The sequence below is a fragment of the Hirundo rustica genome, chromosome 3 (genome assembly GCF_015227805.2).
Source record: "Hirundo rustica isolate bHirRus1 chromosome 3, bHirRus1.pri.v3, whole genome shotgun sequence".
NCBI lineage: Eukaryota > Metazoa > Chordata > Aves > Passeriformes > Hirundinidae > Hirundo > Hirundo rustica.
The window spans coordinates 11113058-11137041 of NC_053452.1; the positions used below are offsets into that span (position 1 = coordinate 11113058).

Here is a 23984-nt window from a genome sequence, read left to right on the forward strand (position 1 = left end):
AGAGGGCATTATATCCTTCCTTCTGATCAGCTGATGACATGGCCGAACAGAAGCTAATACCGCCGTCCTCCAAGCCATCCTCTACAACCGAGTTGGTGACATTGGACTTATTCTCTGCATAGCATGACTAGCCTACACCTCAAAGCCCTGAGAAATCCAACAACTCTCCTCCCCTTCCCAAACGCCCACGCTCCCCCTCCTGGGACTCATTCTGGCAGCAACAGGCAAATCCGCCCAATTCGGCCTCCACCCATGACTCCCAGACGCCATAGAAGGCCCGACCCCCGTTCTCTGCTCTACTCCACTCCAGCACAATAGTAGTGGCTGGAATCTTCCTCCTTATCCAAACCCACCCTATATTTAACACTAACCAAACCGCCCTCACTCTATGCCTGTGCCTAGGAGCTCTTTCCACACTATTTGCCGCTACACGCGTCCTCACCCAAAACAACATCAAACAAATCATCGCCTTTTCCACCTCAAGCCAACTAGGCCTCATAATAGTCACCATCGGACTCAACCTCCCACAACTAGCCTTCCTCCATATTTCAACTCATGCGTTCTTCAAAGCCATACTATTCCTGTGCTCAGGCTCCATCATCCACAACTTTCATGGACAACAAGACATCCCAAAAATAGGAGGATTACAAAAAAATGGTGGTACCAACAACTACCTCCTGCCTCACCAATGGCAACCTAGCCTTAATAGGAACTCCGTTCCTTTCAGGCTTCTAGGTAGGTGGAACCGCAGTTTTGGCGGGGAGGGGTCCAGAGCCCAGCAGAAGCAGAGAGTCCACACTTGCCTGCTTGTCCAGGGCAGATCCAACAGCTCCAGGTCATCCTTGAAATGCCCCCCTAGAGGATTGAGGAGTGGTGAAAGAAGTAAGAAACACTGCCTCACCTGGTTTGAATGGCTGGGCCATTATCAGAAGGCATCAGTCTCCCTCTCCCCTGGAAGGGTAAGAGAAGGATAAAACATGTCCCAAAAAACTGCTTTCCACAGATGAAATAGAACACACATATTTACCAAGCTAAAAGAGAGTTTGAATGATCAAAAGATTTTCTGCTTGCATTCTAATTTTTTTATCATAGAATAGTTAAGGTTGGAAAAGACCTTTGAGATCATGGAGTCCAACTGTTAACCCAGCACTGACCAGTCCACCACTAAGTCATGTCCCCAAGAAACACATCCCATGTCCTAAATCTCTCCAGGGATGGTGACTCCTCCACTTCTACAGAACACTCCAGAAAAGATTGACCTTCACTATAAGCTACATACCCCATCAAATAAAATTATACAGTACTCTCAGATTACAGCAGGTGGCTAAAGAGTGGCTTCAGCCATTTCCAAAGATTACTACTTGACTGAGCAAGTGGGGAAAACAGCAGTTTATGAAAAAGCAACTACTTAAATCATTCTTCTTGCTGCTACATTGTCAGACCTGAACCAATGGACTGAGCAAATCATCTGGAAGGCATGCCAAGTCCTGCCTCAATATTTGGAAAAAAACACCTGTTAAGGGAGAACAAAATCCTTTGATTACCCAACTAAAATGAATGGTTTAACAAAAAGAAACATAGATTATCTGAATTTATCAATAATGATGAAGAACACACAGATCTCTTTTTAAGCTCTGTGTTAAACCACAACACACGTGTTTGACTACAAATCTAGTTATACCATCTAATTTCATCTGCATCCTGACTCTTAACCTTTTTTTAAGTACAACATAAATATGACAATAAAAAGCCTCAAAGCATCTTTCAAATGTCAGATCAAAAACTGCCACAGCCTACAAGAACATGCAGACGGTGAAGTGATTTATGCTGAGTACTTGTACATGGATTTCCAAATGAATGCAACGCTCTTACACATTTGCAAATGTAAAATGGGCATGAAACACACACACACACAAGTATATTTTTCCATTTCTTGATTTCTCCCAGATTGCCTATTTTCCAAATTTTAGCAATATTCATATCTTTAGAATATTCCATTAGGGACAAAATATCCAGGCAAGTAACTGTCTTGGTTTTGAAAAGACAGGTGTCTGCTAAGGAGAGGCAGGCCTCTCTAGGAAATGAGGAATTTGAATCCTTCCCTCCGTGTTATTATAATTTGGAAGATTAAAAAATAAAACTTTTCAGTCAGAGCTATGGGGAAAAGGAATAACAGTCCTTTACTAGTAAATATAACAGGACAGACAAAAAACAACAGCAATTATAACAATAGTAGAACAGAACCAAGAACCCCGAGGGCAAACGGTGGCGGCTCCGGCGCTGATGGCTGGAAGCCGGGCGCGGTGGACTGTCCTCCGCAGGCAGGGGGTGTCCTCGGCAGGCAGAGGCGGCAGTGCCGGAGAAGCCGCGGCGGCGGGACCCGGGCTCACCCAAAATCCAGCAGGATAGCGAAGAAACTCCGAATTCCTGGATACTCCAACAGATGGTAGAATTCCCAGGACCAGACTCCTTCGTTACCCGTGGACTGCAGCAGCCGTGGCCCGATCCCTGCTCCCCCCCGGAAAAAGAAAAGAAAAGCCGCGAGATCCCCCCACCCTCCGCTCTCTCCGGGAGCTTTTTTCCCTCCCCCAAAACTAAGTTATCAGTTCTTTTGTCCACGTTAAGCACTCAGCACTTAGTCTCCTAGCAACTTGGGAGGGGGGAAAAAATTCTCCAGGAGACTTAAACCCCAACAGTAACTGACACTGAAGTTAGAGAAACTTCTTAAGGAGAGCAAATTCCAGCACCAACAAGCAACATTGTTATAATGTTTATAGTAAGTAACAGCACAGCCTCCTAGAAACCTGATCTGCTCCTCCAGGTTCCTCCCACAGATTTCCTGGTTAAATGGTTATCTGCCACACTTAGAAAAACTTCCACTAAGACTCTGAAAAGTTTTCCAACACAAACAGGATGAACAGAGCCCCTGCCTCAGAATATTCTGGGAATTTTTTTCCATGAAAGTGATTCACACACCTGTGAAATATTATGCACTTGCTATGGAAGTAGCTACTTAACCTTCTGAGCTTCTAACCTCCTGCCCAGAAGACAACTGAACAGAAGTAGAGCCAGCATTACAAGTGTAAAATATTTGGGATTCAGCAAGCAAAATCTCACTTAGAAGACACCAACCAGACTCGTTCATCTGCTTCTTGTGACAGTCAAAACAGTCCAAAAGAAAGAATGAGGAGAACCTCATGTCCCAGCTTTATCTGAAGAATTTGAGAGGACACCATTTTTCTGCTTCCTTAGATTCATTGCTCAATAACCACAGTGACCCTAGCAATTCTAAAACGATGCAAAGGACAAAATACGAGTTCGCAGAGAAAGAACAGCAAGAAAAATACTGATCAAACAGGTCCAAACCCAAATGTTCTGCTCAGTTTACCTGGAAACGTTTCAAATCTAAATTCAAAAACAATGAAAGGAATTATCAAACCCTTACGCAAAGCAAGCAGTTTAACGCCACAAGCTTTTCAGAAAGGTAATACCGCACAGTCTTCGCAATTATCTTCTGATTCTTACCGATGAAAACGTGTGTCCAAAGCTTATCCACTCTTTTTGCACCAGAACTTCAAAGCCTTCAACGGTTCTGTAGTAGCCGTCCAGCACAAGCACGGCCAGGGAGGTGAGCTGCGCCGTGCGGTCCCAGCCGGCGCCGCAGTGAACCGGCGCCGAGCTCCAGCCCGAGGACACCTCGTCTGGCACCTGAATGGCTCCCGTCAGCACCAGCTGCCCAGGAGCAAGACACACCAAACACGACACAGCTTATTTCTGCTCAAATCAGAACCATAGCTTCCTTTCTTTGTATCTGAATTAATGCTGTTTCCATTAAAATACCTGAAAAGAGCAGTGTAAGTAGCTGGAGAATAATTTTCTAGGAGACCAAGGGAATTTCTTGCATAAAAATAGAGAAACAGTTTGGTTCCCTAATCCCTTAGTAAGATCAAATTCACCTCACGGTAAATTCTTAAAAAACGGGGCAGAAAACAGTAACCTTGATCAACCAAAAGACATAAGCTTCTTTTTCAAAGAAAGAGGGGATTTACCATAGGATATACTCTCTCTAAAAATTCAGTGTTAGTTCAAAGAAAGGAGTCAAATGAAATAAATGACTGAATTATCTCAGATATTGGAAAAAAGAGCTTGCACCCTTCTAATCTACTTATTTTTCCAAATATTAAATTAAGATCAAAATTCTATTAAGTAGGAGTCATTACATAATACTCTAATTACTTTTGCACAGCTGTACTTGAGGCAAAAGATTCAAAGGCCAACTAGCAGGAACACTGGTGAACTACCAGCCTAAGTATTTTATTTGTGCTACCAGATGAAAACTACAAAACTTAAGAATTGATTTAAAAAACAATAATTCACAAGATAAGTCACAGACACACAACTCAAGTATTTACTAGTATTTCACAATGACGGTCATCTGCAGGCCTGTATTGCAAGAAACCAAAATAAATCAGTTCTCGCTCACATAAAGCAAATCAAAGAAAGCATTCCTCTACTAAAGATTCTTGAAGCAGACAACAAACATTCAATGTCACCTGCTGTTGCTTAGTTATGAGTCTCGTAACATACGCTAAGATTAGTTGGCTAAAAAAGCCAACACTCAGCAATGTTGTTTTTTGCAGTTCAAGTAGTTTGATGTGTTCTAGGACTACGTCAAAGCTCAGCAAAGAAAGCAAGGATGAGATGACAGATTTGGACAAACACTTTTCAAACAATCAAGGAAAAGTTACCTTGATATGTTCTAACCCATGGGTTGATTCCAGACTTGACAACCAATGTGATTCTTCCACATTAGGATAAACAATGTCCTTCAGCTTCTTCAAAGATTCCCACATGACATGATTATTGTGAAGGTCCCAGAAGAAAAGTTCTGCATTGGGATGTGCATCTTCACCTTCATATCCTCCCCCAGCTGCCTACAAACAAGAGAGCTGAAATCAACCTTAGTCCCATAGACACCCTTTTCAACAGAACAAGAAAGGAATGAATGTCATTTGACATGGAAATAGACAAAAGTGATAAAATGTACGGCCAAATAAATTTACGAGTTCAGTTAAGAAGAAGATACCTTTAATTTAAAAATGATGTTCAAGATTCTTAGATTCTGTCTTTAAGAAGTAAATTAGCAATAACATTAAGGTTTACTTTAAACTATCTTCTCTAAAATGAAATTTTAGTGCTGAAGACTAGACATATGTTTAGACTGTTAAGCTATTAAGGGGCCACATAAGTAAAGTATCCTGCTGCTGCTCTTTCAAAACACTTCATGGCCACCACTGCAGAGGATGTGCCTGGTCACAAAAGGAAGGAGAAAAACCATACACAATTTAAGGCACAAAGCCACCAATGAGACTTTCCAAAGATAAACATGGAATTGTTTGGGTTGGAAAAGACCTTTAAGATCATTGAGTCCAACCATTAATCCAGCAGTGCCAAGCCCACCACTAAACCACCCTCTCAAATGCCACACCTTTTAAATGCTTCCAGGGACAGTGATTCAACCACTTCCCTGCACAGCCTTTCCACAAATAAAATTTTCCTGATGTCCAATTTAAACCTCCCCTGGTGTAACTTGCGGCCATTTCCTCTTGCCCCGTCATCTGTTACTTGGGAGAAGAGACCAACCCCACCTGGCTCCAACCTCCTTTCAGGCAGTTGTACAAAAGCAATAAGGTCCCCCTTGAGCCTCCTTTTCTTCAGACTAAACATCAGCTCCCTCAAGCTCAGAGAGCTGCAAAACTGCAGCACTTCCTGCAGACAGCAAAAACCCACCATAAATTGGGAGAAATAAATTTTGCCTTTGCATGCCATCGCAGGCACCAGCTGTACATCAGACAAGAGCCTAAAGTGCTGTGCAGCTTTTCCCCATGAGTGCCACCTACACTGCTGTGCAGCAACACAGTACTCTGTGCTCTCTCTTTCCTCAGATGCGGGGTTATCAGAGCTGCCAGGCTCTGCAGTGAAAGAAGCAATGAGTGTTTTTTTCTCTTTGAGTATTATGAAGTCTTTGTGAGGAACGATTGTAATTTCAGCATCAGGGCTCCCGCAGCTCCTGGCTCTGTCTTGACTTATGTACAAGGAACTAAGCAATGCATGTGTAGCACAGCCCAAGATTTTGCTTAGACAAATCTTAACAGCTGTTCGCAAAATATTTTCAGTGCTGATCAACACTGATTTGAACTTCTTATGTCCTCCTCCCTCAGACCCAGAAACAGACCCTACTGCGTCTACTGCTCTGATTGAGCATTTTATATTTAGACATATGAGGAGCTACTTAAAACATGTACATACCAAGTTTGTCTATGAGACATCTTAAGTTTTTCTGCGGTTCTTGGACAAACTCTTTTTTTTACCCCATTTGTTTCAAAGTTGTAACTGACAACCTTTCCAAAAGGCAAACAGAAAGATTCCATCTTTGGTTTGCCCCCAAAAATCCAGTGTGCAGAGGATAATGGGATTCGTGCAGTCAAACGCAAACAATTGAGGCAGACCCTCAAAATACAAACCATCAGGTTAAAACAGCCCCTAGGAGAGAAAGAATGTGTGCTATACACACAAACACAGTAACAAAGCTTAACAAACTACATTCTGTACTATAGAGAAGAAGACTGCGCAGGTACAAATACACACACCTAACTCGCACCGAGCAAACTACCAGTATTATTGCCCCCCTCGAATTATTATTGTTATTCCTGAAAGCACCTGAATACTTATGACACATAAACCTCTTAGATGCAAACAAGTTTTACCATTTCATATTCCTTTCAGCACAAGCACTGAAGAGGCCTCATTTCACTAAACTGGTGTTCCACAAAGCAGTTGAGAAGCTAGAATTCTTTCTCTCCAGATAAGCACACTTAGCATTTCATTCAGGTCTCAAACCCACGGGAGCTCAGCTCATGCTCTTTGCTGTGCAGACACATGAGTAAGTACTGAAAAGCACATCCCCTTCTGTTGTGTTTGAAGTCCCATGACTGAGGGACTATCCCCACGAGTGGCACATTCTCTTATGGCAAAAGCATTAAATTTGTCTCCTTCACCACCTCCCCCTAACGTGGTTATTGCGTATAACGATGGACATACATCCCTCTGTACTGTGTTCCGTGCCAAAAACAACACTGACACAGCGTACGGGCATGATCTGAGCTTGCCTAAATAAGCTAATCCTCCACAGGAAGCTGACAGGGAAGCAGAGGAGAAATCAATCCACAGGCACAACTTTTCTTCCTGGAAGGTTAGAGGAGATGACTTTTCAAGATCTGTTCCAGCCTGAGCTAGTATATGATTCTGACCCCATGAAGGTCTTGATGACAGGTAACAAAGAAACAGTCACCCAGTAATAAAAACAGTGTTTCTGTCCTTACCAACTACAAGTAGCTGGGGAAGAACAACAGGTATCAAGGTATCCAAGCATATACCCACACTGCTGTTTAGAGTGCAAGCACCCAAATTAACTTCTCACTTTCTCTTTATCTGCTGGATGCCAGGATAAGTCTGAAGTAGTCCACGTCACGGTTATGAAGACCCAAGCAAACGATGCCTGTAAGTGGGCTTGGCTTTATGCACACATCTTTCCTAGGATGGAATTTTCCCAGAGGATCTGAAGGTTGCACAGAGGTGGCTGTCATTACAACAGGGGACATGCTCCACAGCCCAGCCTGCAGCAACCTCCCAGTGCAGAGTGGAGTCATGCCTGACTTCAGTCCCACGCTAACATCTGTGCGTGGCTGAGAACAGACATGTCTGGAAATCCACATACAGTACTGAAACTCTGCTTGGGGACCTACTGTAGACACTCATGTCCATTACCCTCCGTTGTTGATTATGTAAATTTATCGATATCAAGATCACTACTATTCCCCAAAACCTTCTTACAGAAAACTTCAAAGTCTCCTCCTCATTTCTTTCAAGAAGAAGATATTAGAAGCATCTGTTTACCTTGTTTGCAACTGCATTGACATTGGGCCTAGCATCATAGATTGTCAGTTTGGAGATCTGCCCATTGGCCTCCCTGATGATATCAAGGTATCTTTCCTCATCTTTATTCCTCTTGCCACTCATTGCAACCAGGGGCTGACCGCAGCGCAGGATTACAGCAGCACCACTCTGTGTGCCATCCAGTTTCAAAAAGCTCTTTTTAAATTCATCCATAAGCATGTACTTTTCCCTTCCTATAATCAGTGAGGAAAAAAAAAAACCCTCTAGGTTCCATTTCCTACTGAATTATTGCAAAGTCTTACTTTACAGGTTATAGCTAATCCATAAGAGTTCTCTCCTCTGCTTGAAGCTCCACCCATTTTTTCAATCCAAACCCAATGGAACATTTAATATCACAACTGGATCCAGCAAGAAAAGTTGGAGTGAGGAAAAGATTAAGGTGAAAAGAAGACTCAAGCAAAATGTTCTTATGCGTGGCAGATTAGAAAGCAGACACACAGGAAACAAAAGCATGTTTCTGCCTTTGAGTCTCCTCTCCCAGCATGTCAGTAAGGCTGTACAGTCACTCTACAGCTTTGAGCATCATCCAGTTTAACATGCTGCAAAAATATTTCATGCCTTGTTCAGTATGCAGGGAAAATGGGCACCCTAAGAGATGCATTCGGCTGCATGCTGACTGCCCCTGCTTGCTAATACTGCTTTGTTGATATACAGCAGAAAGCAGAACTAAAGGACAAAAAGACATTACTAGAACAGTTAGCTACAGCCAGAAAGATTTCGGTTCAGTAGTCCCAAATCCTTATTAAAAAAAAAGATCACAAGCACATTTTACTCTCTTCCATGTCTGCTTATCAAACAAGTTACCACTTCTCCCCCTCCTGTTTGAACCAAAAACACCTCTTTGGCAACCCAGTCCATGGCCTGCCGTATGCATTGAAGCAAACACGGCAAGATCATGAGAAGAATTACAAGCCCTACGAAAATATATATAAATGTTTTTAAAACTTCCTTCCACAATGGTGAAAGGTCAAACAAATTGAACACACCATCCATCCATGACCCAGTTACCTCTCCAAGTTTGTTCACACTCTCCTGCAATTGCTTGATGTTCTCATGAATGGATTTGGAGTGATCTGACAAATTCATGCAGCACATTCCCTCAAATTCCTCACACCCATGCCCGTGGGTCAGCAATAGATAGTCTATCACTGCCCTGTTTTGGAGACTTGCTCGTCTTGCACTGTCAACGTCTAATAACATGTCACTCAGCGCAAGAGAGGTGGCTCGGGCATGTTTGCTCAGCCAACAACCCACCCGATCCAGTTGTGTCAAGGCTACTCCTGATGCTGCCCGTGGTGAAAAAAGTGCAACCGCAATCCTCTGAGCCCTGTTCCATGTGTGAACATTGTCATCACAATTTGGATCATACATTTTGATAGATCTTTTCCCTCTACGCTTTTGTTCCCTAATCAATGTCATGTTGGGTGTTAGCAATGAAAGCATTCCAATGCTGCATGGACCACCTGTGGCATTTGCGGGGATTGCAGGCCAAATTTTGTCCCCACAAATGAAAAAGCTCCCTCTCGACAATTGTGCTGGAACATGGTTGGATGGCTTGTCAAACATCTTAGTGTAATTACACCAAGATGATGAATTTCTGTAAAAATTGAGGTTTGGAGTGACGTCTATAGTTTTATTTTGTGCCACTCCAGAAAGGCCGAATTTCACACAAAATTGCATTTGGACCGATCCAAGAATTTCCAGTTCCTGAGGTTCAAAAGAAGCCACAGGAAGGAACTTCGTCCAAACATCCCATTGGTCCACTGGATTTACAATGGACTTTGAAATCGCTGGAAGGATGTTTTCCGGAATCGGCCATTTGCTCACTGGCAACCCCACTAAACATGTTGAGAAGGGTTTCCCTGGCTTTGAGTGTGTCAGACAGATGGTATCCAAACATTCTCATTTGGTTGAGCCATGGGCAAAACTGCCGCATTGCTCAAGGCAACCAAGGAGAGAATGAGGCACAAGGATAGTTCTTTCATTTTCAATGGCCTTTTTCTCACGGGAATCCCTAAAAATGCAACACCACCCAAGCCCCAAAGAAAACTCAAGTCCCATAGTCTCTTTTGCATGTAGAACGAAGGGATGTCTGCTGTCTTGACACCGGCTCACGTCTGTGTGCCCACTTCTCTTCCTCCGGTCTTGGGGTCCGCCTCTGCTTGCATCTGGACACAGTACGGTTTCACGTGCCTCGCCGCCAGCCACTTCGGTCCGACCGCTGTGGAGACACAAGCATATCCCTTGCCCCAAGTTATTAATTTGAATGGCCCTTCAATCTGCCCTGTTTCTGGGTTTCTGACCAAAACCAAAGTATTTTCCTTCAGTTTCACTCTTGTGCTGTTTGAAAAACGCCTGATCATTGGTGGAGTTGGTTCTGCAAAAGAGCCATTTGGAAAATTCGACACATACAATGCTTTATTCAAGCGCATGTATGGTGTTGTGTCTGCTTCTCCTCTTTTTTGTCTGTCCAAAAGGGATTTCAATGCATGATGTGTCCTTTCAATGAGGGATGTGTCCTTTCAATGATTGCCTGACATGTTGGAGAGTGTGGGATACCAAAGGTATGATGGACACCCCACCTCTTCAGGAATTTGTCAAGCACTTTCCCTGTACATGTTGGTCCATTATCCGTTTTGATTTCTTGCGGCACGCCCAATGATGCAAATGCCTGCAAGAAATGTCGACAAGCATGTTGTGCTGTCTCACCTGTGTGCAATGATGCAAAGACTGCACCTGAAAATATGTCAACTGAAACATGAACATTTTTGAGTTTCCCAAAGGATGGATATTTTGTGACATCAGTTTGCCATAATTGCAAACTGTGCAATCCTCTTGGATTGACTGCTCCCATGGAAGCAGGAGGCTGTACAAGCTGACAATCTAGGCAAGCACTAACAATTTCCTTCGCCTGACTTTTGGAAATGTGAGAAGTTTCCATTAGTGCTTGAGCATTCTGATGGAAGAATGCATGACTCAATTTTGCCTGTTCAAAAGTGTTCGGTAAAGTCCTAGAAATTAGCATCGTCAATTTGTCTGCGTGTGCATTACCTTTTACTAAAAATCCTAAAAGAGATGAGTGTGCCTTGATGTGAAAAACAGCTTACTTACATTTTCTGTGTTACAACAGTGTTCTCATGTACTACAAGCATGAATACCGCACCTTGGACAAACATCCAGTGAGGTTGCGATCTCTGCAAGTTCTGGACAGTCCTTCTCGAAGTGCCCTCGTTTGCCACATTTGTAGCATTGTCTTTGTTGAAAATTTGCAAACGCTTCTTTGACAGCCTTTTCCACCTGATCCCCAAAATCGTGGCAATGTGCTGTGGTGTTCCCCACCTTGCTGCACACCTCTAGAATTTCTGCCATAGAAGGTTGGCCTGGCATTGCACTGATGACACGTTTGCATCCTGGATTGGCATTTGCAAATGCAAGACACCGAATCAAATGTGACTTCACCCCCTCATCAGTGACTTGCCTGTCCACTGCTTGTGTGAGACGATTGACAAATGAGGTGAAAGATTCTGAAGGACCTTGCTTTATATCTGTGAAACTACTTTCTGTAACTCCTGCTGGTGGAATTTGCACCATTGCCTTCCTGGCTGCATTCTTGATGTCTGTCAACACTCCTCGAGGAAAAACTCCGGCTTGATGTGCTGGACTGTCAAGTGGTGGATCGCCGGCCAACTGAGCAATGGTGAAGCCTGCATTCACTCCCCCCTGGTATTTGACTCTGAGCTCATTAAGAGCTTTTCTCCATTTTGCTTCCCAGATAATAAATTGTGAGTCAGTGAGGATCATGGAAGCAAGGAATTGGAGGTCAAGGGGTGTTAAACCATATCTATTAAACGTCCCTTTTAAAAGTTGTTTGAAGTATGGAGACCCCAATCCACGATCACAAACGGCTTTCATCAGATCCCTGACGACTTCACGATCTAATTGCTCCTACCTTGGGTTTGCATCCTGTGCATCATAAGTCATTGGCATAGCCATGCCTCTTGAACCCATCGGAAGCGTCTCCCCTTTCAATGCATATTTCCTTATGTCCGTCCAGTCTGTTGTAAGAAATTCCTGTGCACCAGAAGCCTGTGTCTTGTCCGACTCTGGAATTGACTGCTGTGTTTGCAGCTTTGCTGCTGCTTCATCCTTTCCAGGATCCACCTGTTTTTGAGGCTGCACCTCATCCTGTTTTGTTTCCTTTTCCCAAAGAACAGGAACCAGGGATTGCTGGGCATCATCAAATTTCTCTGCAGCACCTTTCCTTGGAAGAAAAATTTGAGAGAAAGAAGACATGGGGTCATGTTGAAATTCTGAAGCTGCTTCAGTGAATTGCCGGAAAAACTGTTTCATAAAGTCCTTAGATAACAAGAAGCATGAAGCTTGCTGTGAAAACTCAAGTGCTTTTACTTTCCGGACAGGAATGCCCTCTGAAGCAGTGATCCGGATGATGTCGTCATCTGTAATTGACATGTCCTGATCTTCTTCTGCAGGTTCATCATCCCTCACCATTGGCAAAGGTTCTCTCCGCTTTTGTTTGAACTGCTCTTCTGAAGAAGTTGATTTCTCATATGAAACTGGAAAGAAGCGGTGTAACATAGGTGTCTCATTGCCAAATAATGCCTTGCTTGGTGTGATCGACGCCCTCCGCGCCCACGGCCCCGCTGCTCCGCTCCTGGGTGACGATGACACGTTGACAGCTGGCTTCTGCAGGCTCGGAGTTTTCAAAAGGCTTTCAAGTTCTGGATACATCTGTAAAATCTGAGATAGTTTTGGATGCGCGCCCATCCGCAGAAATGCGGCAGTGTTTGAATTGCCGCGGGCAGGCGAGTCAAAAGCCAGCGAGCTGCTGGTGGGCGGAGTCAAGCTCCGTGACATCCGCCGCGTGGGGGTGGCACCCTGGAGACACTCTCCACCTTGGCCACGCCCCCTCCCTGCCTGTTTCGCCTCCACCTGTCCCGCCCTGGTGGTGCTTGACCGAGTGTCCCCTCCCCGCTCACGCCCAGGGTTCGCCCCTTCGCCCTCGTCATCAGAATCTGCCCCGCCCAGAGCAGGATCACGTTTCGAGCCTCGTCCAGCTCCTTCCATGCCTGTGCCTGGACTCACCGCTGAGGCTTCTGGGATTTGTCGTGCTTTGCTCAGTGTTTCCGGGTTCGGGTTTTCCCCTGCGACCCGCAATGCGGATGAACTTTGAACTGCGTTGCTTCCTGTAGCTTGTGTCATCGGAATGCGCCGAATCGCCGAGCCGGTTCCTGGCTCTTCCCACGCCCCCGTCCCGCCACCTGCGATCTCTGCTCGCTCGTCCGCGAACTGGTTTCCCCTGCGATCCGCCCCCACCCGACATGTTCTCCGACCGCACTCCGCCGCGTTCCACACCCTGGCGAGATAGGTTAGGATCGCCCCCGCGCGCTTGCGTCGCAGTTCCGCCCACCATTACCGTTTCAGTCGGAACCTGTTGTTCTGACGGCGCTTCCCCCTCTCCTCCCTCCCCCCACGCACCTAGTTCCTGCACGGGAAGGGAAAGGAGCAGCGGGGCACGGCCGCATGGTGATTGTGGGGGGGTAAAAGGACCTCAGGGTGGACTTTGTGTCGGACCTGTCCCCCCCCGCCTTGGGACAAATGTAAGGTGTCCTTGGGAACCGCTTCGAAATAAAGCACGTCCAGTACCTCCTGATCGCTAGGATGGATTAAAAGTTTCCTCTTCCCTGGGACTAGTTTCGGGGTTTTTGACAAACTCTGTGATGAACCCTGAGAGAGCTGAGAGCTCCCCCCTCCCCCACCTCCCAGAGGAGGTATTAAACCTGGGGATAGGAGTTTTTTCTCTCCTGCCTCTGTCTGGCCGACAGATAAGCCACTACTATCCTCTGCTTGGCAGCTGTCCAACCCCAGAACTTTCACTGGTATTTTCCAATATAGCTTCTAACATAATTCTACCTGCGGACAACAGCTTAGCAGCTATTTTGTCCTTTTTTGTGGCTCTATCATACAACTCTGTTTGCTTCCTGCCAAAATCCTGGCTCAAACAGGAAACGGGTCTCACAATGTGGGTAATTACAACGCCTGAACCTCTTTCTCTTTCAGAGCCACACTGTATTTTGAAACGATCCCCTTTAGGGCTTCTAAAATAGAGATTTGTTCCTGTGAAGTGGTTCCCCCCACAATCTAGATCCAACTGTTCTTACCAAAGCACAAAGGCTTGTGTGCAGCTGTGGTCAAATTCGTCTCAGAGGTGTCCTCTGATCGCTGTCCAGGAGGTTTCAGGGTGACGGATTCCAGGGCCCTTGGAGATCTGTTGGTCTGGGACGAATTTGAGATGAGCTGCTCTGGCCAGAAACGTTCTTCTCCGGAGCGGACTGTTTGGCTTTTGATCTTCTTGGGAGCTTGCGATGCTCACTGCAGAGGGTTCACTGTGACCCTTTTGCTGCCCCTTTAGAGGAGGCCACTCAGGGACGCCAGTTCTTGGTTTTTTTCTCCGAGATTCAGGTGGTTTTAGAGCCTTTCTGCCCTCTGCAAAGCTCTGAGCCAAACACAAGAAAGAGACGGAGTCTTCAGGTTCTGATTTTTCAAGGTTGCGCACTTCGTTTATTGTTTCTTATCTTACAAATTTCTCAGTGCCCCACAAAGGTCTGTGCAGCTGCTCGGGCATCTGGTGACTCCTCGACTCCTCCTGCGCCGGGCTGTCGCCATCTTTTACACTAATTGCTACGTATTCTTTGTTTATCGTTATTTGCCAATACCTATCACTTATACTAAACGGGTCATCTCTACTTTGACCCAATCTCTTTAAACTACTTTGTGCCACCGTCACTGCAGAAAATGGAGTGAGGGAAGAAGAAAGAAGAAGCAGGAGACAACGCCCCAAATCCTCCATCTTGCCCCCATTCACTTCAATACTAAAAGCCCAAATCTACTGTTTCCTCACCCTGTGATAAGCTAAACTACTATCTTTCACACTCTTGTGGCTTGCAATCCTTCCTGCAGCGCAGGAAGCCTTTCCCATGGACTGAGATCAAAGCCAATGTCCCTTTGGGCTCTGGGCCAGGGTCCCAGACCCCCCCTCCCTGTCCAGGTCTGACCCTCCAGGGCAGCCAAAGGAATGCCCTGGACTCCAGCAACCACCACCCCCACCCGCAATAGGTTCTACAGATCAAAGTATTTTCCTTCTTCTAACAGCAAAGACAATCAATGTCTTGGTTTACTGACAGCCATTTTAAGAACCACTGCACATCATTAGTTGCTGCCATTCATCTATCACAGATTAAGGGTAAAGGGAATGGCTCAAAAAAAGCTCTGACAGACAAAAGATAAAGGTATCAGCTCAGTGTAAGCGATTAAACTGTAATTTTACCAGGCAAAAATCACACTTTTAGAACACATTTAGCTTTAAAGAACTTACATTTTTATATAGATTTCTCAGTGGCACCAAGGCAATTACCATTTAGTCATTACAGAATGAAGATGTGGTTATTACAAACATTACAGACCATTTCAAGCAAAAAGCCTCCCATGCAATTCCACAAACAGATGTGTGCCAAAGCTAAAACAAATGAACTGGTCACAAAAGAAATCAAAGGCAGAGGGGGTGAACGGAAGGGAGTTTAAAGCCAACTCATCCCATGAAGTAATTGTGGCATATTACTCACATTTTCCACACTCCTCAGGTACAGCCTGCAGTTTGTGACGTACCCTTGTCCTTTAATGGGGCCATTAAATGGACACACATACGCAACATCCTTGTCTGTAAACAATGCCGTGTTTCTTAAAAGACTGTGAAAAGACAAAAATGAGAGCTAAGGACAGTATCACTTAAGTACCAGTGAAATCAGATACCACCCAACATGTGCTACCTAATCTGTAGATACTATTAGGACATAACTTGCAATTTCTTTCCATGTATAGAAGCCAAGATTTTAAACAGTTTACAGTTATTTGTGGTGAGTGATAAAAATAATCTTTCAGAATTTCTTTGAAAAATTGATGACATTTCCGCATGACTTACCTTTAGCCCCAGCCCAAACCTCACAATTCAGTAAGATACAAGTGTGTCCCAGAGTGCTGAACATCACTGCATCGTGCAGCCATAGAGCTTCATACTTGTAACCCTGGTCTCTTCCTGGCAGACGAGGTAGTTCTTCATTTTGTTCCCAGTTAGTTCCATCTTTTAGAGTCCAAAGAAGAGAAGCACAACAGCCCATCACAGTTTATTTACAATTTCGAGTTCCAGATTAAAAATAAGACCAACCAAACTTTAAGGTAATTCCTGCATGGGAAAGAACAGGTTTAGCCAAACTAGGAATACACAGACTGAACCAAAACAGGAACACACACTGCTATCTTAAAATGCAGCTATGAAACATGTAAAGGTTGAACATATCTGAAACATAAGCAGGCTTTAATCTTTCTCCTAAAAGAATAGTCAGTTATTTGTATTAAATGGAAATTAAACATCCATAATGTAAGTCCTCTGGAGTTTTCGTGCATTTAAGTTCCCAAGTACATTGGGCTTGGAAAAACAAATCAACTGAAATTACTTAAGCAATGTACACTCACAACTATCGCACGCAATCTACCCTTTTGTGACTTCCCCACATTCAGTACTTTCTGTTTTCTTGCACCCTGGTTACATCATCTTCAGCTGCACAGCATTAGAAAGCAAAGGAGCGTGACATTTAGATTGGCTTAAAGTATTTTTTACTCTAGAGAAACATCTTAAAACTGAGCCAGACAAACATAACAAGGCATAACTTAGCAACTGCGATACAGAATCTAAGGCAAGAAAGAGCCAGAAATTTTCAAGACTGCCACAGAATATTTCAAGGTAGAAAGTGAGGATAAAGTCAAGTACATTAGAACTGGTTTTGAGAAGCCTCTCATTAGCTGTGAGAGAGTATTTTGCTTATCTACTCCAAAAGAAATTTAAATCATCTCCCTTAACTGCATTACAATTGTAGCAACAAAAATAAGTATATACATCCAAGAAGCCATTTAAGTACTCTGGGAACTCTGATGTAAAAAAAATAAAAACATGAACAAAGTTATACTTGCCCTTTTACTGGAGGAATTCTCTAAGGAGTTTGAATTATATTTAGGTGTTGATGATGAGGCCATGCAGGGTATCTGACAAGCAAACACAAATTGCAGACTTAAACTTCCTCCTGTGCTACACACTATTTTCCAGGAAAGATTTTAGACTTTTGAGGACCACAGGGAGACACCAAGAACTTAAAAGAATGTTTTGCAAGCTACTAGTTGTTGGGAAGGATGAAGCCAGAAAGCCCTATAAATATGATTGCTTAGATTCTGAGAATGTGAAACCTGTAACTGAGATAGAATTGAAAGTAAGTTTTGATGTTTGAGATGTCCTAGCTGCTGGATGCCTAGGAAAACAACCCCCAATGTATGATTTATCCCACACTTGTAACACCCCCCTGGAGTATCAAGTATCTGTAACCCCATTGGCACAACCCTGTTACAGCCCACCTCGAGACCCCTTATCAGGGGGCTGCGAGAGTGGGCCTCTCTCTTCTCTTCTCTTCTTCTGCCTCTTCTCTGTTTCTTCTGTCTCTTCTGTTTCTTCTCTCCTCTTATCTCTTTGTTTACCTCTTGCATCTTGCTCTTGGAATTTCCTTATCTCTCACTACCCCCACCTTCCAAGGCCATGCTTCAGCTGCGCCTGGCGGCTCTGAGCAAGGCCTCCCATCTTATACAATAAACCCCTTCTTCTAAAACCCAACTTCAGAGATCTCTCGTCTACATTCATCTACACCGTCCTGGAGTCCTCAGCAGCAAGAGGCATATTTCTACAACTAGTAATTCAAAAAAATTGCATAACCCCTCATAATTGAAGGTTACTATTCAAAAACATCCAAATCTAACGAGAAAGTCATTACTAGCTTTGCAATTGGGTCTTGTTATAAGAAACGTTCTGACTCAAGCTCTAGAATGGAATTCAGATGGTGGAATACAAGTATTAGTTCAGTAAACAGACATTAGAGTGCTTGTTTTAAGTCACTGTATACGCATATTATGAAATGCTACCTACTTGGAGTATCATTGCACAGCTCTTCAGGTCACAAGTATGTCAATACACGCAAGTGGTTCAAGCTTAACAAACAAAACAAAAGAAAGCTGGACTTCCACAGTACTTCTGTTTCAAAATAATCCCCCATTTCCTAACTGGAGCTTCAGTTCGCACACCAAAAGAACGCGTGTCCAACAACCTTCATGTATTTTAAGAAAAAGGATTTTCTTCATTTTTTTAAGTGGCATTAATTAAAGACAGAATCTTGTATGACAGAGGATTCATCATCTTAATTTCCCAATATTGCACAAAGGAATTCTAGAACTGGGAAAACACTTCCCTTTCAACTACTCCCTTCATCAACCAACCTGACATCACACAGCAGTCTTGAAGGGATTCTGTTTGTTTGGTGGAGAAACAATTACAGACTACACAGTCTTTGTTTCCATTGCACAAATCTGTAGTCTTTAAAAAGCACCGTCTCTCCCCCCTCAACACTGGAAACTGCGGCCAGATCTTCGCACCAGCAAAGGCAGCCCACGCTCCTGCGTAACACTGGGCAGTGACACTGCAACAGGAAAAGTGCTCTGACATCACTTGAACACTACATAAATGTGTCTGCAGGAATAAAGTGGGAAACCACATCCTAAAGTTCTACAGGTCTGTTACACAAGTCATTCATATCTCATTAAGAACATAGAAAACTTGATATTGTGTTTCAAACTGCAATATTCAGTGATACAGCTTATCAGTAAAAAAAAAAAAAAAATCACACAAAAAAAATCACAACATTAAAAAGGAACACACCTTCAGTTGAAAAAATGAAGGAAAAAAGCTTTTAAATGCCACAGAGCCTGTGTGATACTGCACACAGAGGTTACTACCTCCCTTCTGAGTCTTCAGCTGTCTCAGCTTTCTCCAAATACTGAAATAGGGGCCCTGAACTACTTTTAGTGCAAAGCCAACAGTTTCAATAAAAAGCTATTAGCTATCAAAATTAAATCATTATCCTTTCAAACTACTCTCCGCAGAAATATTGTTGCATCATTGGAGTTGAATATTTTGACCATAGAGTATTAAGAGAAGATAGCTGCACAGCTTTTCCTTCCTTGCAATACCTTACGTCCTATAAACTTAAGGAAGGTGGGACCCTGGGCAGGATTCTATCAAGTATTAAGAGAAGCTATTTTGACAGCTTTTTCTTCCTTGCAATACCTTACATACTGTAAACTTAAAGTAGATTCAGCTTTGGCTATATTGCTATGCCACCTTGTCAACATCCAATACTTGTTCAGATGAGATTCTTCATTTTATAAAGGTAAAAAGCCTATTTACTCAGAAGGCTGTTTAAAAAAAATCTTCCATATGAAGTATCCTTTTTTTAATATATTTTAAGTGAGAAATGCCAGGTGAGACAAAGGCACAGCAGCCCCAGTTTTTTTATGTCAGCAGAGGCTAAGTAATTGGAGCTTTTAACTGGAGCTCACATGAATTTAACCTAAGGCTGCACCAACCACAAGAGACAAGAGAGAACAAACAAGCCCTAGAAAAGTCACTTTTAAAGGACGTGACAACCCTGGATAGCTCTGCACTGCACAATGGAAATTCTGACTGCGGCGGGTCCCGGCACACCCGAGCTGGCTGTTGATCCTGCAGCCACTGGAAGAGCTTGGCAGAGGCCACAGAGCCCACCCAGGACCCTGGACACTCACCTCACAGCCAGCCCACTGCCCGAGCTCAGAAAAGCAAAAGCTCCTTTGGACACTGCTCATGCCTTGCAATCACAGTGAACTCCTGCTCACACAGGGAACAGCACCAAGCGTTTCCAAAACCTTCTGTTTGCTCCTTTGCTTTCTGTATTCCTTCCTCCCCTGACTGCACTTTCACTAAGTTTGGGCTGAACTGTAGCATTACATGAGGTGTGGTAAGATTCTGAAATAATCCAGAACACTGACTACAATCCACACTGAGGTGTGGAAAAACTAAACAGGCAGAGATCCTGTCAGGTTCTCAGAAAAAATTCTCTTTGAGGGACCTGATAAGACAGCAGGACAGAGCTCCCCTTTGCTCCACACTGCCACCCCACCAGGCCACTTCAAGCAAACGAGATGTGTGTGGTCTTGCAGCAGATGTTTTCGTTTCTGTGTGTGCCAGTTTACTTTGTGTAAGATTCCCCAATTCTCCCCAGACCCATCTCTGTAAACATTCTTTACAGTGAGAATAAATTCATTATCTGACTTCAACTTCTATAGAAAACTTCCCTCTAGAATTACAACCAACTACTCTGATTCATTTCCAACACTTCAATGACACAAATTAGAGCTAATCAAGTTGAATAAATATGTAATGAAGATAAGGTGTTATCTGTCACAGTATTTTTTAAATCATGAAGCACTTTCACTAAAATGAATGTGAGTTCATTTCATCAGTATGCAAGTGGAAGAATACTTCTACTGCTAAAAAAATTTTGCTCTGAAATCCAGTCATACCTAAAAATCTTAAATACTAATAAGCACATTTATAACCACCCATATTTCCATAAATAAACTAAGTCCTAGTCATTAATTATAGAGCACTCATTAGATAGCATTTAGAACAGAGACCACTTTCGGATCCCAGTCCAAAACAGTCAAAGACAGGCATTGATAAATTGCAGTGAGTTCAGCTGAGGTTCCCCAAGAGGAGCAGAACATGGAGCCCCTGCCCTCCCTACAGTGAGAAGCTGAAGGAGCTGGGAATTGCTCAGCCTGAAGAGACAGCTTCAGCAGCACCTCACAGCCACTCACTGCTGTCTTTGAAGCAGTTGCTGAGAAGGCACAGCCAGGGTCTTCAAAGTGGTGAGCGACAAGATACAACAGGAATTAAACTCGATTCCAGCTTGATTTCAGGGGAAAAAAAAACCACAACAAACCCCTTCTTTTGCACTGTAAAGCAGTGAGCCTGTGCAAACAGGCCTCAAGGAAGTTGCAGACCTCATCCTCAGGTTTCTAAGACCCTGCTGGATAGAGCTTTGAGCAACTGGGTCTGATCCTGCTTTGAGCAAGGGGTTGAACTGGAGGCCCCCTGAAGTCCCTACCAAGCTGGATTATGCTTCTGTGATCTTCAGACAATAGACAAGATTAAGGTCTCATTAAAAAGTACCCATCAAACAAGGACACACCCTTAAGGAAGCAGACTTCTCTAGACCAAGAGAAAATGAGTTTTCAGAAACATGTTAAACTCACATGGAATAGTTCCTTTTTTAATATTATTTCTTACTCTAATTGTAGAAACAGCTTCTGGTAGCCACCCAAAGTGATATTGCCATGAACAATTCAAAAAACGTACTCCACCACAGCCTTAAAATAGCTACATCTTTCCCATTATCACAATAGTCCTTCCATGTTGGGGGCTTACCCCAACATTGAGGTGGTTTCAGGGTCCTTTGCTCCCCTGCACAGCTCTGAGCCGAGCTAAAGGAAGAGACGGAGTTCTCAGGTTTAGATTTTTCAAGGTTGCATACTTCGTTTATTAGTTCTTATCTTACAATTTTCTTGGAGTCCGACAAGATGTTCGCAGCTGCATGGATTCCTCACATCTCCCCCCGAGCTGGGCTGTCCTTATCTTTTATACTAATTACTACGTATTTCTTATTTACTATTTCTTACCAATGTCTATCACTATTACTAAAAAGGTCATCTTTACCTTGACCCAATCCTCACTAACTACTTTGTGCCACGTCAATGCAGCAATGGCGTGAGGGAAGAAGAAGGAGAAGAAGAAGGAGACAACGCCCCAGATTCTCCATCTTGTCCCCATTCACTTCAATGCTAGGAACCTAAAACTACTATTTTCTCATTCTGTGATAAGCTAAACTACTATTTCTCACATTCTTGTGGCCTGTAAACCTTCTCTCAGTGTAGGAAGTTTTTCCCATGGACTGAAATCAAAGCCAGTGTCTCTCTGAGCTCTGGGCTGGGGTCCCAGACCCCCCTGCCCAGGTCCCTGACCCTCCAGGGCAACCAAAGGAATGCCCTGGACTCCAACACTTCCACACAGGGAGAAACCTTGCAAGTAGTTTTCCGCTGCAAGCACATTTGATTCCCTGGTATCACTCCTGTACTTCTTGACTTGCACAAAAATTGATTACCATACAAAGCTCACATGTCTCAGCAGCTGAACAAAAGGGAATTACTCTGCAAATTTAAAACAAATCAGACAACTTTGTTTGTGATATTCTGCAGTTTGCACTAGTTGAACATTCATTCCTGAATCCAGACTAGCAAGGAGACAAAGCAATTTTACTGGATTTAACTTGAGCTTGATAGAGTAGAACATAGGTTGTCATGGGATCTGATAGATAATATTTGTGCTTTATATCACCATTACAAATAAAAGCAGCACATTATTTAGTAGCAATACATAAAATTATTTGCTAAGGCCTGTTGACCAGCAATTGTCAAGAGTTCTATTCCTTGCAATTTATGCTAACAATCATTTCTGTCCACTTGTACTCACTTATTGCTAATCCTGTATTTGGTCTATATGTACTACCTTTCCCTTGCCACAATTATCTTTTTTCCTGGACTGCTTCTTAATATTCAGTCTGGTAGCTGAGTTCTAAAGTGGAAATTCAGTCCTGTGACTGGAGCAAAGGAAGCAGTGGTTTTCCTTTTAACAGCTAAATCTACCTAGATTAGGTGACATGACAAAAAGTGAGTGGGGTTTTTAAAGAAAGCATTTGTCAGATTACCTCTGGACTCAACATTACATCTGTAGGAAAACTATGCCTGAAAGCTGATCCGTGGCTTTCTAAACCCACTGGGTCTATTTTCACTACTTCCAATCCCTTGCAGGTAATGCATGCCTCCCACAGTGTCAAAAGCTGATGCAGTTGACAGCAAACACACCTCCCTAGTTTTCTATTAAGAAAGCCTTCAGTTGCTCTCTGCTCACTCTTCTTGAAAGACATCCCCTTAGGCCCCTGTAGTTCTGCTGCTAAAGATTTAACCCATGATTCCACAGGAGAAATGGAAATTGCATCTGTTAAGCAATGATACACAGTATGAAAAAGGGACACTGTAACAGTTAAAACTACATCCCCCTACTTAGACTTTCCCCCCAACTTTCCTTGAAGAACATGTACAACCCATCAGACTCATCCTCTGCCAGCTGCTGTTTAGTTCAATCTTCCACTACATGAATACACATAATACCAAGGAGAAAGTGCCATTCTGAGCTGGCCTGCACTTAAAAAAATAGACTAAGCAGACTGTGATAAAGTAATTTACAAACCACTGCTTGATTCCATCCCTAAGAAAGAAGACATTGGGACTGCCCTGCCTAAGCCATTCTCAGGGCACTTCTGGAGGTGCTCTCTTCTGAGCAACAGGCAGGGATTTTGCTGGACCTAGAAGCTTAGATACTTTCCACACTGATGGGTCCAGTCACATGCCAGCCTCTGCTGCACAGCCTTTCCACTCACTACATGCAACAACACTGCACCTGAGTTACTTAGAGCTGGCTGGGAAAAAAAACACATTCTATCTTACAGAAGGGTATACTACAGTCTACTTAAAGGCACTTACTTTAGTTCTCTCGTGCTCAGAAGTCTCCAGATTTAACCAGTCATTTCAGTTGTATGAAATACAGACGCCCACTTCAGGGTCAGATGACAAGAAACTTGTGTTCGTTCCTTCAACTTTACAATAACATTTGACTTTTGTGCTGTAGCTGGCCTCTAACAGGAATGGAACGGGTAGGAAGACATTGTTAGCACTGCCAGAAAATTTCAATTGATGTTACTTTTAAAAACTCCAGAAAGGAAGCAAATCCCAGAATAGTTGCCATTAAAAACATTCTGGAGAAAGCAAACAAACGGTACTAGTTCTTTTTATGTTTTACCTTATGTCAGGAGGTTTGGCATCAAGTGGGTGGAATTGAGACCATTCTCTTTTAAAACTCTAAGAAC

General features: G+C 43.5%; 1 protein-coding gene across 1 annotated transcript in view; it reads right to left on the reverse strand.

Annotated features, from left to right (window-relative positions):
• LOC120751232 (TOG array regulator of axonemal microtubules protein 2-like) overlaps positions 1-23984 on the reverse strand; it is a 56686-nt gene that overhangs the window by 27194 nt on the left and 5508 nt on the right. Inside the window, exons 6-12 of the mRNA XM_058420092.1 lie at positions 23602-23753; positions 16013-16273; positions 15657-15780; positions 14196-14530; positions 4749-4934; positions 3526-3732; positions 902-951 (exon numbers count right to left, since the gene is read on the reverse strand). The gene's annotated coding sequence lies outside the window, so the exon portion shown is untranslated. The remainder of the gene's footprint in view (positions 1-901; positions 952-3525; positions 3733-4748; positions 4935-14195; positions 14531-15656; positions 15781-16012; positions 16274-23601; positions 23754-23984) is intronic.